A 15,686-nucleotide genomic window follows, 5' to 3' on the forward strand; every position below is an offset into this window, starting at 1 on the left:
AGAAGGTTGAAGAAGAAGCCTAAAACGACTGCGTATTGATTAAACTAAATGCATTGTTTCATTTAAGAGCATACACACCAAACACACCGTTTTACCTAAGTGATGACTTCATCAGAAACTTAATAAAACGGTGTCTCAAGTGTCTGTTTAGTTTGGGCGCAAAATTCAGTTAGTTAGCCTTAACATAATTCCTAATTTCCAGGGACTTAGTTACAAATATTTTTGGGGTTTAGTTACATTTATTTTGGGTTGTTAACTTAAGCAATTTAGGCAGATTCTTGTTGTATATAAATAGCTCTATGAGCACGAGTGTATCATTATGTAGAAAATATTGAAATTGAATACAAGTCTTCCATTCATTCTCCCTCTCTCTCTCATTCTGTCTTTCTCTTACTTTCTTGCTCTTTCCTTCATTTTCTCAGGCTTTTCTTTCTTTGTGATTTGTATTTCTTTGTTGGTTCAATTGGTGATAGTCTTCAGAACTCAGTTTACTGGTTTCTGAGTTTTTCATCATTTACACCCAATAGGTATAGATCTAAGAGGCAAGTCAACTAAAATTCAAGTATTGTTTGACAATATTGAGCCTGTTTTATCTATGAATACATCTTTCTAAAATGCAGCATCTCTAGGATCCGTAACTTCTAATAAGATAGGAATCTTGAGAGCAAAGACTATCATTGTAACCATCAGATCTCTTGATCTCCTTGTGTTTAATTATAATCTTCTTCTTTTTTAATTATTATTATACTTACACAATTTATAATTTCTCAACATATTATATTACTTCTCTCTCAATATATTAAATATTACTAAATTTGTTTTCTTTGATAAATTTACTTGTGATTTAATAAATTAATTAAAAGTGATTTTTTTTTTTAATTTAATCAAAATGATTTATACTTGAAGGATAATTATACAAGTTTATTTTCATGCTTATTTATGTTTTATTATTTTCTATTAACCTTATCATGAAAATTTATTTGAAAGTTTGTTTCAATTTCTTTATAGATATTTTTAGTCAATCTTGTTAATATTTACAAATTTAATACAATTATTTTTATTTTTATTCATTACTAAATTAATTATGACATCATCATAGTTCAACCTTGATCAAACGTCAATCCTACCTTAAAAATCTTGAACTTCTCCCTTTACTGATTCTTTGAACAGTTCAGATCTGAAAACCATATTTTCAATTTCTTTTTAGCATGAAAACAATAGCCTAAAACAACACAAATTTAGGATCCAAGTTATTCTCTTTCCTAGCTCTTCAACTCCTCATGGCTCATAGGTTAAGTTCATGCATCATGAATTTCTTTTTTATTTTCCAAAGCATAGACATCCCATTTTTCACTTGATAACAAAAATTTCAAGATTGAGGGGCAAAATGGTAATTTCATAAGGTTGGGGTAAAATGGTCATTTCATACATCCAAGGGTAAAATTATCATTTTACATGCTTATAAAATTGTCAGTGGTTCAATTGAAACATTATCATAGTCATGTATGCATTGGAAGTTTATATACAAGATAATTTTGGAATTTCTAATTATCAAAATTAACTATATTTTTTCAATAATAAAGAATGAAATTGTTAACTTGGAATACCTAGTCCCAATTGGAATCATCCCCATCCAAAATCCAAAATAGACCCTATTCTAATAAATAAATAAAAAAATCATGGATTTACCCTTTTAAAATACCAAAACACGAAATAAAATAATAAAACCCTTAAAAAAAATCTAAAAATCTAAAAGTTAGTGTTGCAGAGTGCTTATCGGAACCTAAATTTGTGCTTGAAGTGCCAATTTGGCTCCTTTGTATGTCGATCAGCACTTGAAGGAGTCAGATTGATTGACACTCTGATTTTCACTTTTTGAATATTTTTCATTTGTTCAATTTTTCCTCGGAGAGTTTTTTCCTAATATTTTTCTAAGGACATATGCATCATTTTATCTCCTAAAAATGAAATTCCACAAGTTTTTATAACTCAGAAAAATTATTTTTATAAATTAATGTACTTATTCAAGGAGAAAAGGGACTCTTTCTTTAGGTTTGAAATTTTTGAAAAGTACTGATCAGAGAGTCCATCTTCCACCTCTGTAAATACCTCTAAAAGCCACAAAATTTAGAGGAAAAAAAAGGGCATAATTTTTCCTCATTAAAAAAAACCTCCTTTTAACCGTGTAATAATCTACTATCCATCTATTGAAAACTTCCATGCAATTCCGAACCCAAAAACACATAAAATTATCAACCGTAATGCATTTTATGCACCATAATTAAACACCATGAAATTCATCACTCTTAATATCCATTTGGCAAAGATTATTTTTGCCAACTAATTTTACTATTCAACTTATTTTTGCTACTATTCACACTATTCATGAGTTTCATTTCACTTTTTGATATTATCATGGGTTCTACTTACTATTTCAGCTAAATTTTATCTTTATTTACAATAATTTTAGTAAAAAAATTTCAGTTTCAGTAAAATAAGCGGATCCTTAAACCAGTCATCCCATCCTTATAATAACTTGACCCAAAGGCTTTTTAACCATTCTTCGATCAATTTTCAAGGCGCTAGTCTCATTAGGCAAATCTGGAAAAACAGTCACCCATTGTCCTCAACAACAACAACAACAGCTAGCCGCCAAGGCACCAACAACACATTTACTACATTCCACCTAAGGAGAAGGTTTATAGATCCTCAGATGAAAACGGAGATATGATCATTGCCATGAGTAGCAATTCTGAAGAAGATGCTAGACTCCTCATCAAGAGGTACTGCATGCATGTACGTAGTATCTCTAAGTCGGTTTTTGTTTTGGTTTTAATTTTGGTATGAATGAAATTTCTCTTTTTTATATCATGAGATGGGATTGCATGTTATGATTAAATTTTGCATTCAATTGTAAATCTTCACAGGAGGGATGAACATGAAAATTATGATTTTTGAAAGTATGATCATATGCATTGATGAACATCAATATTAAATCTTGTCATATTACAAAAAATTCAGTATCTCTTCATGCATGATTGACCAGCATTCAGTATCCACAAATTCAATTTGTCTTGAAATTCAGAAGTCACATTTTTTAAGCTGGAATCACCGATTATTGCACCCAACATCAAGCATGAACGCATTTACAATGTCCCATATATTGCCCAGTTAATTAGTGCTGAACAAGGCACAGTTGGGTAATATTGTTCCTTTCTTGGTACATATACCAATTGTAAATGAGTAAATATGTAATAGAAAGATATCATTATTACAAAATTGGGGGATTCTAATTGAAAGCAAAAGTTGGGACCATGATAAGTTTAAGACCAGGTTCAAAAATATCCAGTGAAGTTAAGCATAGCAGTAGTGTCACAAAATTGTTGCCTCTAGTCACGACTTGGGTTGAAGCCGTTGACAGACAGACCGACCATCAACGCAAATAATCTGGCCAGTGATATAAGATGATGCTGGCATGCACAGGAATGCTACCAAAGATGAGACCTCCTCTAGATCTCCTAAGCGCTTCAATGGAGCGAGAAATTACCTCTTCCAAAGGAAATCACATCACGATGTTGATCATGGACATATATATGTACTTCTTCATCTCAAAAAGTACATTTGAAAATGACCATATGTGACCAGTGGACTAATCACCAAACAAGCTGGTTGGTTTGATTAGAGATTGAAATTGGGGTTCCTTCAATTCAAAGCAAATTGATTGAGGTAAAAGAAAATTACATTTTCCACAAGAGATGTTTTGATGTACCATGGTGCAACAGCATTGGTCCTGATATTGTCTTTCACCCACTCGCATGCCAAATTCTTTGTGAGCTGATTCATTGCTCCTGAAAAATGTAAAGTGAGACAATTATCACAAACTGTGAAGTAGACACAATAATACTTTTTTCCTTAGGAAATTAGTAATAGAGGCTCAGATAATTATAAGAGCTTGTACTTTTTTCAATTTTTCTTTCAATCCCTGAAGATTAGATCGTATGTTTACATACCTTTAGTTGCTCCAAAAACAGACATGTTTTTTAGTGACACCACTCCAGCAACAGAGAAAATAATTACAATGCTTCCTGCTCCAGAGGTCTTCAATAGGGGGTGTGCTAGTTGGCAAAGGTGGTAAACAGATTCAAAGTTGATTCCGAATATAGTATTCTTCAGCTGAGTACTCAACTGTTGGTTTCCTTATATTCGTCCCAGCATGATTAATCTACTCCAAAATTGAAGTACCTTCATTACAAATTTGGTAGAGAATAAGTGAACTTCACAATGATCCATTCAAATTTTGAAGCACAAAAATCAGTATTTATAACTTTGTAAGAATAGTTGTAATGGAGTTCCTGAGTACTTCAAATATCATATTATTGAAAAACTAACATCTAAGATTACTCAAATTGGGTTCTCTAATACATTAAGGAAATGAATCTTTTCTTTTTGTTCACCGCATTATAATGTTAATTCTTAGTTGGACCAACTGGGTCACACGGTAAATCAATCAGTACACAACATCTAGGAGATCAGTAATAATTATAATAATCATAAATCAAACAGAAAAATTTTGTAAAAAGAAAAACTGAAAAACACTAATGAAGAACAGTGTCTCCAAATTAAGCTGCATGGATGGGATGAGGGGCAACTCACGAGGATGTTGAGCTTGCCATTAAATATTGAGGAGACAGCAGGGTCCATTAGCCTCTCTCGTTGAGCTTTAGACGATACGTCACAGACTGAACCAGATACTACAAAGCCTTTACCTTCCCAATCCTTTAAACATCCACTAAGCTCAGCTTCATTATGACAACAAGTATGAACCGTTACTCCTAGTTTGGCCATCTCCTCCACAATAGCATAACTGATAACAAACAAAGAAACAGAAAAATGAGATAGAAAATAACCCGATGATTCCTCTAGTTCCACCAGTTACAAGAGCGCTCATTCCCTTTAGAGACCATCTACTATCTGCCAGAGCCATGCTTTTCCACTTCAACACTCTTCCCTCTCTATCAGGAACATCAAACAAACAAAAGAACCAACTGTGTTGGAATGAATGGTGTGGTTAGTTAACAAATGAAGAATAATATAATAAAACTTAGTCTAAATCCATTAACGTAAGCTTTTGAATTTAGTGGCATTTCTATATGTTATCTCACGACATCAAGGTATTTTCATTCTTTAGAGTAAAACAAAGGTCAAGAAGACAATACCCAACTCACACGAAACATGAAAAGTTTCATCTAAATTTTTTTTTTTTTTTTGTTCTGTCATCTACCTTAACATAAATGTCTAATTTTCATTTGGATGTACTACAAAAACATTTGAACAAGAATCCAAAGCAAATTGCCTACGTAGGAAAGCGCGTTTGACAAGAACAGCATATGATTCCTTCTTGTTTTCTTTTTTTTTTTTTTTTTTTTTGGTTAAAAGGTCCAAACAAGGTAAATTAACTTACAATTCCTTGTTGTTTTCTCTTTGTCCTTATTTTGGTTTAACAAGACTTATTTAATTGCAATGACATAACCTTTAATTTGGCTCTTCATCTTCTTGTTCTTTACAATGGAATATATTATTACCAAGGAGAATAGAAGGAAATCAAATGTTATGTAGTTCGTTCATGATGATGCCGAAAAATCAATAGTAAGCCACACGGTCCTCACGTGCTCGAAACAACACTTGCACAATACAAAGAGAGAAGACCTCACAAAAAGCACCGGTGTGGTGCCGGCCAAATACTCTCCGAAGATTAAGTTAGAACTTCTCAACTCTAAAGTGCCAGAGCTAGGGTGAATTATTCATATCTTGGTTAGTAAGGGTATTGGGGCTTTTATAGTAGAAAAAGATTGACATCTCTTTCCTTGGTTTAGAAGTCTTTTCCTTATAAGAGTCCTCATGAACGTATTTTTCAGAATCCTTTCCTTGTAGGAGTCCTTTTGACCAACATTAGGCGTGGGGCACAAGAAATTTCCTTATACGTATGTGTGGAGACCGAGTTAAGGTTACGTCAAAACTGTCAATCTCGCTCATCCCTTCATCATTGGCAGCGTTAGCTTTCAATCCCCGTTCTAAGTTAATTCCGTCAGCTTTGTAGACTTTTTGTTTGTCATGTGTTGATAGATGCAAGACTGACAGATTGGTTTGGAACGTCGCTCTATGCCTTGTCATGGGTAAGTTCCAATATTACAAAATTATCCTTATCAGTTGCCCCCTACTTCAAACCTCGTCAGCTAAAGTTGACGGGTTGTGGAGTTCAGTTTTTTGTGACTTCAATTTATTTAATTTCATTTATTCAGGAATAAGGAAGAAGCATTTATGGGCGTTTCCTCGAGCAGCCTGCATTAATTGCTTGAAGACGTGTCGCATTCCAACTAGTTCCGCTTATGGATGAGGGTTTCGCTTCGTCTTCCGTGCACCCTTTAATTCTATATATATCTCATTTTTTTCCCATTTTATTGTCAATCTAGAGAGAGAACTTATTGTTTGGAGAACCTTGCTCTCGTCGTCTTTTTACACTCTTCATCCGTTTGTTAAGACCATCACTTCTCCTAGAGACCGTTTACTTGGTAAGTCTTCTCTTCTTTTCTCCTATCTATCATTTTCTGCGTTTTAGTTGATAGTGTAGATTTTTAGTGAGGCCGTCAACTTAGGTACTTAGAATAACTCCGTCGCTTATAGGTAAAAAATGTCTAGGGGAGCAATTAATGAGTAGTCGTTAGTCCGTAAAGGAGCAGACTACGACGAAGTCTACCAAACAGGACAGGAGCCCAAGGAGGGCCATTCTTGGTCGTCAGAAAGAGAGACATCAGCCCGTTCTCCTGACAAGGGTGGGGAAAATTACATAGGAGAGGAAGACGAGGAAGAGATAGACGAGGGAGAAGTTGATGGTGAGGGAGAGATTGAAGATGACGGGATAGTGGACGAAAATGACCCAGATGATAGGACCCCCGAGGTTAGGAGTTCGAGAAACCCTGGAAGTGGGCACACTCATCCATTCATTCTTCCTCAAATGTGGACCGTCAATGACTTCCTACCAAAGATGATGACCAACATTTTTAAGAACTTAAGAGACCGTTTCCAAATCCCTGATCACATACCAATACGTCTTCCTGGGAAGCTCGAGAAGTGCTACTCTGGAGAGACGGCAGATACTGGTATGTATGACGCCACGCTCACAGCAGGATTGAGGCTGCCACTGACGACGTTACACCATCAGCTGGCTAACTTCCTTGGTCCGTCCATCAGCCAGATCGCTCCTAAAGCCTAGAGGATCTTCATATGGGCGGAGATCTTGTGGGGTCGTCTAAGTGGAGGGAACCGTCAGCTTACGCCAGACGAGTTCTTCTGGTGTTACCGACCCCAACACATCGTCTCGTCACAAGGGATTTATCACTTTGCTGCTTGGAAAAAAGTGCTGAGGCTTATTAGACATGCCGGACTCCAACAGGAATTGGAAGGGCAGATATTGTTTTTGTCAAAGGGACAGATTGGGTATGCCGTCCAGAGGAGTGGGATACAATACCCCATGGTTTTGATAACACTTGGAGCATTGTTAAGGATTCAGGTTTAATGTCGTCATCTTTTTTCTAACTTTTTAGTCTTCTTGCAAGTGTTCTAATGTCATCATTTTTCTATTTCAGCTAGTGTCCGCCCATCCATTACCGACGAGCAAGAGGCCTTCATCCAATGAGTTCTTGAAATTCATTCGAAAAGCGCAAGTGCAGGGATTTAATTACCCTTAATACACTACACGCGTATTGAAGTGGTCTAGAGCCAACCTCGATAGCTCGCAAGCTAAACACTTACTCTCGTCGTCGTGAGTATTTCTTATTTCCTTCGTCGCTTTATTCTTCTTTCTCTTACTTCTTAGGCATCACTTAAGTTTATGCCTGTCACATATCCTTTGCAGAAATGGAGGCTGCTAGGCTGAGGGTGTAGGTGCGCACATCCGCTACTCAGCAGAAGAAGAAAGAAGAAAATAAGACAAAGGGAGATGGGATGTCCTCGTCAGCTCCAAAAGCCGTCGAGAAGGGTGCGCACAAGAGAGAAGTCGACGAGAAGGATGATAGTCCACCCAAGAAGCCTTCTGTTACTATTAGGGACAAATCCCTAAAAAAGCCGACGCCTCCCAAGACTGGCCTCGGCGTAAGTAAGGGTTTGATGACGTCATCGGGCCCTGTTGCTCAGGGACCGGACCGTCGCCTTTTCACGCACAAAGACTACGCCATCGAGATGGTGGGATCCATCATCAGAGATAAGGATGTGGACCCTTGTGCTGAGCAAGGGACTGACGAGTTAGGGACGTCAGGCCTCTTTGATCTTACTCAGGTACGTTTTTCTTTGCGTTCAACTTTCTTACTTACTCATTTTTCTAGTAGCTGACGGCTATTGTGCCTTGTAGGTGTTGGTGCGTATGAAAGCTTTGCAAGATAGGGGCGTCGCCAAAGAAGGAGTGATTGCCCACTTGCATAAGCGCATAGAGCTCTTGATGGACAAGGAAGAACAATACAAGGGTGCCATTCGCTCTCTTAATGAGGAGGTAAAAAATCTGAAGGGTAAGCTGGAGGAGGAGGGTCGTCAAAGAATGAGTGAGCAAGAAGCGAAGGAGAAAGTAGAGAAAGAGCTGGTGGCCCCCCTTGAGCAGGTAGAGATGGCTAGAGCTGACGTAGTAAATGAATACAAGGCCTCTCAGCCATTCATAGATTTTTGTGGTGGATATTATGGTGAAGGGTTTGAGGACTGCCTTAAGCAGGTTAAGTCCCTCTACCCTCACTTGGATTTTTCCACGGTTACTATAGACGAGCCCCTGTCGTTAACTCCTACTAGTGACACTGTCTAGGAGGAAACTAACGACTCCACGGAGTCTAATCCAAAAGATGGTAATGTCGTCCTCGCCCAGCCAGCCATAGATGCCCCCGTCACCTTTCTGGTCTCGTCCACTGGGCCCGTGAACGTCGAAGACCCTGTTGCCGAGGAGAAGATTGACGGGAACTCTCCAATCCTTCCAGCTTCATAGTTTTATGTATTTGTCCTTTTGATTTGCTCTATTTTTAAGACTCTGTAAAATGCCCTGCTACTTTTTGGGCTTGATTTGTAAAGACTAAACTTTATGTTGATTTGTATCCATCGCTTTGGGCGTTTGTTTATTGGCACATATATGTACCTCATGGACCTGTCTATTTTAAATTTTGATTCATCCATCTTGAACTAATGTTTGAGAGTTAATAAACCTTACAATGGACTCATACACTTCGCGGACCCGTCCATAGGTCTATTCTATTGGTCTCATCAATTTTAATAAGATGAATTCGTAATCTGTTTGATTAACTCGACAGCTTTGTTGACTATGTTATGAGCCCTTCTTTGTTGCCCACCTTAATTATTGATTAAAACGCCATCGTGGAATAACTTGGGCTTTATAAGTCCGTTTATATCAACTATTAATCCATCAACCTTATGGGTCATCTTATGAACTTGCCTGTGAACTCGTTCACTTGCAAGTTTATATACTAGCGGATTTTATGATAACAATGGATGAGCTTGCCCATTCCTCGAACTTTCTAGTGAACTTGTCCTTTTTGGACTAGCATTAATTCTTTTGGGCTAAACTCGTCTGCTTTTAGGGACAACCAAGCTCGTCAAATTTATGGACTAAGTAATAAACTCATTCATTTTGTGGACTAGGTAATGAACTTGTCCTGATGATAAACTCGCCCACTTTGTGGACATGATGATTTTTCATCCTCCTAAGATGAGGTCATCCACTTTATGGGCATTAATAATGAATTCATCCACTTTGTATTAAAAACTCGTCCATTTCATAGACTTGTCCACTTTATGGACTTAACAAAGTTGTTCACTTTATGGACATTAATAATAAATTCGTCCACTTTATGGACTTGTAGAAAAACACATTAGTCATGTCTGAATAACCTCCTCTTATTATGATAACCCATTCATAGAAAAGTAGTTCTCTAAAAAAACCTGCCCTTTGGGCTTAAAGAAAGTATTGTAGCAAAACAAAAGTAAATGAAAAAACTGAGGAATATAACTGAAATTAACTAAGGTAAATTAGAAATAAAAAGGGGTTGTTCTTCATGCCCTCATCATTACTGGTAGTACTTCCGTAGGTGCTCGGTGTTCCATGAATGCTGCAGTTTTTGTCCATCCAGCGTCTCTAGGTGGTAGGTGCCCTTCCTCTGCCATAACGTGATTCGGTAGGGTCCTTCCCAGTTGAGGCCGAGCTTCCCTTGGGTGGGGTCTTTAGCGGCACCTATGACCCTCTGTAAAACGAGATCTCTGACCTGAAAGTCTATGTGTTGGACCCGGGAGTTGTAGTGCTTAGCCATGCAGTCCTGGTACCGTACGAGTCTTTGTTCGGTCGTCGCTCTAACTTCGTCAACTAGGTCATGTTGTAGGCAAATAGCCTCGTCATTCTTGCTTTCATCATGACTGTCCACCCTATAGCTTGTAAGTTCGACTTCAGTTGGAATGACTGCTTCGCTCCCATAGGTTAACCGAAATGGAGTCTCTCCTGTAGGTATTCTCATTGTTGTCCTATACGCCCATAATATGTTTGGCAGCTCTTTAGGCCATATACCCTTTGCCCCCTCGAGCCGTGTTTTGATAGTTTTGAGCAAGGATCAGTTGGTGACTTCAACCTGCCCATTAGCTTGAGGGTGAGTGGGAAAGGAGTAGTGATTCCTGATCCCCAACTGCGAACAAAAATCTCGGAAGGCGTTATTGTCAAATTGTTTCCCGTTCTCTGAAACTAAGACTCTAAGGATCTCAAACCTGCATACGATGTTTTTCCAAACAAAATTTCGCACGTTCTTCTCCGTAATGGTGGCCAAGGCTTCAGCTTCCACCCATTTTGTAAAGTAGTCTATGCCCACTATCAGGAACTTTAGCTGTCGCATCGCTATGGGGAATGGCCCCATGATGTCTAATCCCCACTGAGCAAATGGCCATGGGGCTGTCATTAGGGTTAATTCTTCAAATGGCTGTCTGATGATACTGCTGAACCTTTGGCACTTGTCACAGGCTTTGACATAAGTCTGGGCATCCTTCTGCATGGTGGGCTAATAGTATCCTACTTGCACCAGTTTGTGCACCAACGACCTCGACCCCAAATGGTTTCTGCAAATCCCTTCGTGTACCTCTCTCATGACGTAGTTTGCTTCTTCAGGTCCCAAGCACCTTAAATATGGGCAGGAGAAGCCTCTCTTGTACAAGACGTCCTTTATTAAGACGAATCGCGTTGCTTGTACCTTTAAGTATGCGGCTAATGGTATGGTCCAGTCTTTTTTAGAACCTATCTCCTGCACATCATTCGAATCTATTAGTGGAGAAAGCTGAACAAAAGATAGTACATTATCAAGGGCAATCATATATTCTGCTGATGCAGCTTTGGCAAGGTGGTCTGCTTGATCATTCTCTCCTTTGGGAATTTGGATGATTTTGGCCTTTTGGTCGTCTACCCTTCTTCTTACTTGCTCCAAGTATTTCTTCATTCTTTCGCCTTTGCACTCATAATCCCCGTTTACTTGGTTGGTGACGACCTGAGAGTCGTAGTAAAGAACTACGTTTGTGGCTCCTACCACTTTGGGGAGGTCAAGCCCTGCCACTAAAGTTTCGTACTCCGTTTCATTATTGGTGGTAGGGAAATCGAGGCGGATCATACATTTAATCTTGTCTCCTTTAGGAGAAAGGAGCACAATACCTGCACCCCCAGCCTGCTTGTTGGACGACCCATTTGTATGAGTACTCCACTAAGGGTCCTCAATTGCCCCTTTGTCTTCACCGTTGGTGAACTCCGCTATGAAGTCAACAGCGACCTGTCCCTTGATAGCAGTACGCGGGCGGTATTAGATGTCAAACTCACTCAACTCTATTGCCCATAGCGCCAGTCAACCAGCAGCTTCAGGATTACTCATCACCCGTCATAAGGGCTTGTCAGTTAGGACAATCACTGTGTAGGCTTGAAAGTATGGTTTGAGTTTGCGGGCTGCCGTAACCAAAGTGAAGGCGAGTTTCTCCATGGGTGGGTACCTTTCCTCTACACCGCGAAGCGCCCGGTTGGCATAGTACACGGGCTTCTGAACCTTGTCTTCTTCTCTGACTAAGGCCGCGCTGACGGCTACAGGGGAGACAACTAAGTAGAGAAAAAGCTCTTCCTCGAGTTTTGAAGAACTCGGCAACGGTGGGAAAGAGAGGTAAACCTTTAAGTCTTCAAATGCCTGTTGTCACTCGTCAGTCCACTCGAAGAACTTCTTCAGCATGCAAAAGAATGGTAGACATTTTGTCTATTGCCCTCGATACCTCTTGTCTAGGTTGAGGCTTTGCACTTCTTTCACGTTTCTTGGGGGTGCCATCTCCATTATGGCCCGAATCTTGTCTAGGTTGGCCTCGATACCTCTCTGAGACACCATGAATCCTAGGAACTTTCCTACCGTTACTCTGAAGGTGCACTTGCCTGGATTGAGCTTTATTTTGTAGGAGCGAAGGGTGTCGAATGTTTCCTTGAGGTCTTCCAAGTGATCTTCCTCTCTTCGGCTTTTCACCAACATGTCATCAACGTAGACTTGGACATTTCTCCCAATCTGCTGTGCAAACATCTTGTTCATGAGCCTCTGATATGTCGCGCCCGCATTCTTGAGGCCGAATGACATTACTTTATAACAGAAGAGACCTTGGCTAGTCACGAACGAAGTTTTCTCCTAGTCTGCTTCGTGCATTCGGATTTGGTTGTAACCCAAAAAAGCGTCCATGAAACTTAACAACCAGTGTTGAGCCGTAAAGTCAACTAGAACATCAACCCGTGGGAGGGGGTAGCTCTCTTTGGGGCATGCTTTATTTAGGTTGGTGAAATCTACACACATCCTCCACTTTCCGCTAGCTTTCTTGTCCATTACTGCGTTTGCCAGCTAGTCGGGATAGTAAACCTCCCCAACGAAGTTTGCTTCTTACAGCTTGCGAACCTCTTCTGCTATGGCTTGATCTCGCTCTGGGGCGAACACTCGCTTCTTCTGACGGATGGGTGAAAAGGAAGGTGACACATTCAGCCTATGTACCATGACCGAAAGGTCTATTCTTGGCATGTCTTTGTGGCTCCAAGCGAATACATCCCGATTATCTCTAAGAAAAGTCATAAGTGCTTGGCGGATCGTTAGGCTAGCGAGGGTTCCAATCTTGGTTGTTTGGCCAAGCTTGGAGTCGTCAAGAAGTATCTCCTTAAGCTTTTCAACTAGCTCTGTCACCGACCGGTGTTCTTCTATGTTTATAGCTTGGAGGTGGTTGTCCATTTCCATCATGACTACGTAGCATTCACGTGCAGCCACCTGATTTCCGCACAGTTCTCCTACTCTGTAGTTGGTAGGGAATTTGATCATTAGGTGGTAGGTTGAGGTTACGACCTTCCATGAATTGAGGGTGGGTCATCCAAGGATGGTATTGTAAGTAGACGAGCAGTCGACCACGAGGAATGTTACGTCTTTAGTGATCGGCTGAGGGTAGTCACCTACCGTTACTGACAATGTGAGTGCACCCAAGAGGAATACCCTTGTTCCTCCAAAACCAACGAGTGGTGCATTCGTCGGAATCAATTGCTCTCTATCAATCCTCATCTGCTAGAATGCTGGGTAGTATAGGATGTTTGCCGAGCTACCATTGTTGACCAACACCCGGTGCATGTTATATTCCCCTACTCGTATGCTAACGATAAAGGCATCGTCGTGCGGGTGGTGAAGACGTCAGGCATCTTCTTCCGAGAACGTGATGACGGGGTTGTCTATCCACGCCATCTTAGGTACTGAACCCGTCAGCTGGACGTTCTGAACCATCCTGAGGTAAGTCTTATGGGCTTTTTTGGACGACCTCGTAGTTGTTGTGCCTCTTATGATCATTCTTATATCTCCTATGGTTGGTCTGGGACGCTCATTATCCTATCAGGGGGCCTGCTCTTGGGGAGGCGGATCCGTTCTCTCCCTACTGACGAACTTCTGTAATTTCCTTTGCTTGATGAGGGCTTCGATCTACAATTTCAAGTTGTAGCAATCAGCTATGTCATGACCGTGGTCACAGTGAAAACGACAATATTTATCTTTAGATCGCTTATTGGGATCTTCCTTCAGCTTTCCAGGGGAGGTTAGAGCCCCCTCGTTCTTGATTTGCATTAGGACCTGGTCGATCAGGATAGTCAATGGGGTGAAGCTCGTGAACCTACCTGCCGGGGGCTTAGAGCGCTTGTCATCCCTTCATTCTCCCGTTCTTGCCATCTTCCATCCTCTGTCCTGCCGCGTGTCTTCCTGTCTTTCCCTTTTCTTAGGTCTTTCCTCACGAGACAACAGCGCATCTTTAGCATTCATGGACTTAGTGGCCCTGTAAAGTACGTCTGACATGGTTTTCGAGTCGTTCTTGTATAAAGAGAACAGGAACTTATCCTTTCATAACCCATTTGTGAAGGCTGCTACAAGTATTTTGTTTTCAGCCTCATCAAACGAGAACGCTTCCTTGTTAAAACGAGTTATGTAGGATCTCAGCGTCTCGACTTCTCGCTACCTAATGCTCATTAAGCATGTAGTAGACTTCTTATACCTGTGCCCCCCGATGAAGTGCGAAGTGAGCTGGGCGCTTAGCTCCTTGAAAGTACTGATGGAGTTAGGCGTCAATCGGCTGAACCAAATTCTTGCAGGACCCTTCAACGTTATAGGGAAAGCCCTACACATGATCTCGTCTGCTACTCCTTGAAAGTGCATCAAGGTCTTGAAAGTCTCTAAATGATCTAAAGGGTCCTTAGCTCCGTCATAGCTTTCTATTTGCGACATTTGAAACTTCTGTAGTAGGGGGAAGGAATTGATGACCGTGGTGAACGGCGAATTGGTTCAGTGGACTAGATCATCAAGGCCATTGGACACCCATCCTTTGAGGGTGTTCATCATAAAGTTCATCCATTCTTTCATCATCTGTATCTCCACGACAATGTGGGGTGGAGCCGTATTAGTGACAGATGGACGGCTCATGTCTTGTCGTTCTGGTCTGCTTGGGGCGTTACTACCTTCCAGCCCCTCTCGATCTCTTCTCTCAGCACTAGTACCTTCTTGGTCTTCCTCTTAGGTACCAATCGCTGCGTTCTTCTGTCGTAGCTGTTCTTCTAGGTCTTGATTCTGTTTGGTGACACGTTCCACTACTGCTGTAAGGGTTTGGACCTGCCTCTCCATGGCAGTGGGTCATGGCTCGTCTCTCTAAACGTTGTTAGTTATTACCATCAAGCGAGTAAGCACCATGCAACTCTTTATCTGGGAAGCGATAGTATGGCTTACAAGTTGCTAAAGTTCTTTTCCACAGACGGCACCAACTGATGATGCCGAAAAATCAATAGTAAGCCACACGGTCGAAACAACACCTGCACAACACAAAGAGAGAAGATCTCATAGAGAGCACCGATGTGGTGTCGGCCAAATACTCTCTGAAGATCAAGTTAGAACTTCTCACAACTCTAGAGTGTCAGAGTTGGGGTGAATTATACGTACCTTGGTTAGTGAAGGTATTGGGGCTTTTATAGTAGAAAAAGGTTGACATCTCTTTCCTTGATTTAGAAGTCTTTTCCTTATAGGAGTCCTTATGAACGTATTTTTCGGAATCCTTTCCTTGTAGGAGTCTTTTTGACCAACATTAGGCGTGGG

At 40.4% G+C, this 15,686-nt stretch overlaps 1 pseudogene; it reads right to left on the reverse strand.

The window, feature by feature from the left end:
• Positions 1-3,389: 3,389 nt before the first annotated feature.
• Positions 3,390-14,279, reverse strand: LOC115985997 (annotated as a pseudogene).
• Between the last annotated feature and the right edge of the window lie 1,407 nt (positions 14,280-15,686).

The sequence above is a fragment of the Quercus lobata genome, chromosome 1 (assembly GCF_001633185.2).
Source record: "Quercus lobata isolate SW786 chromosome 1, ValleyOak3.0 Primary Assembly, whole genome shotgun sequence".
In the NCBI taxonomy this organism is placed as follows: domain Eukaryota; kingdom Viridiplantae; phylum Streptophyta; class Magnoliopsida; order Fagales; family Fagaceae; genus Quercus; species Quercus lobata.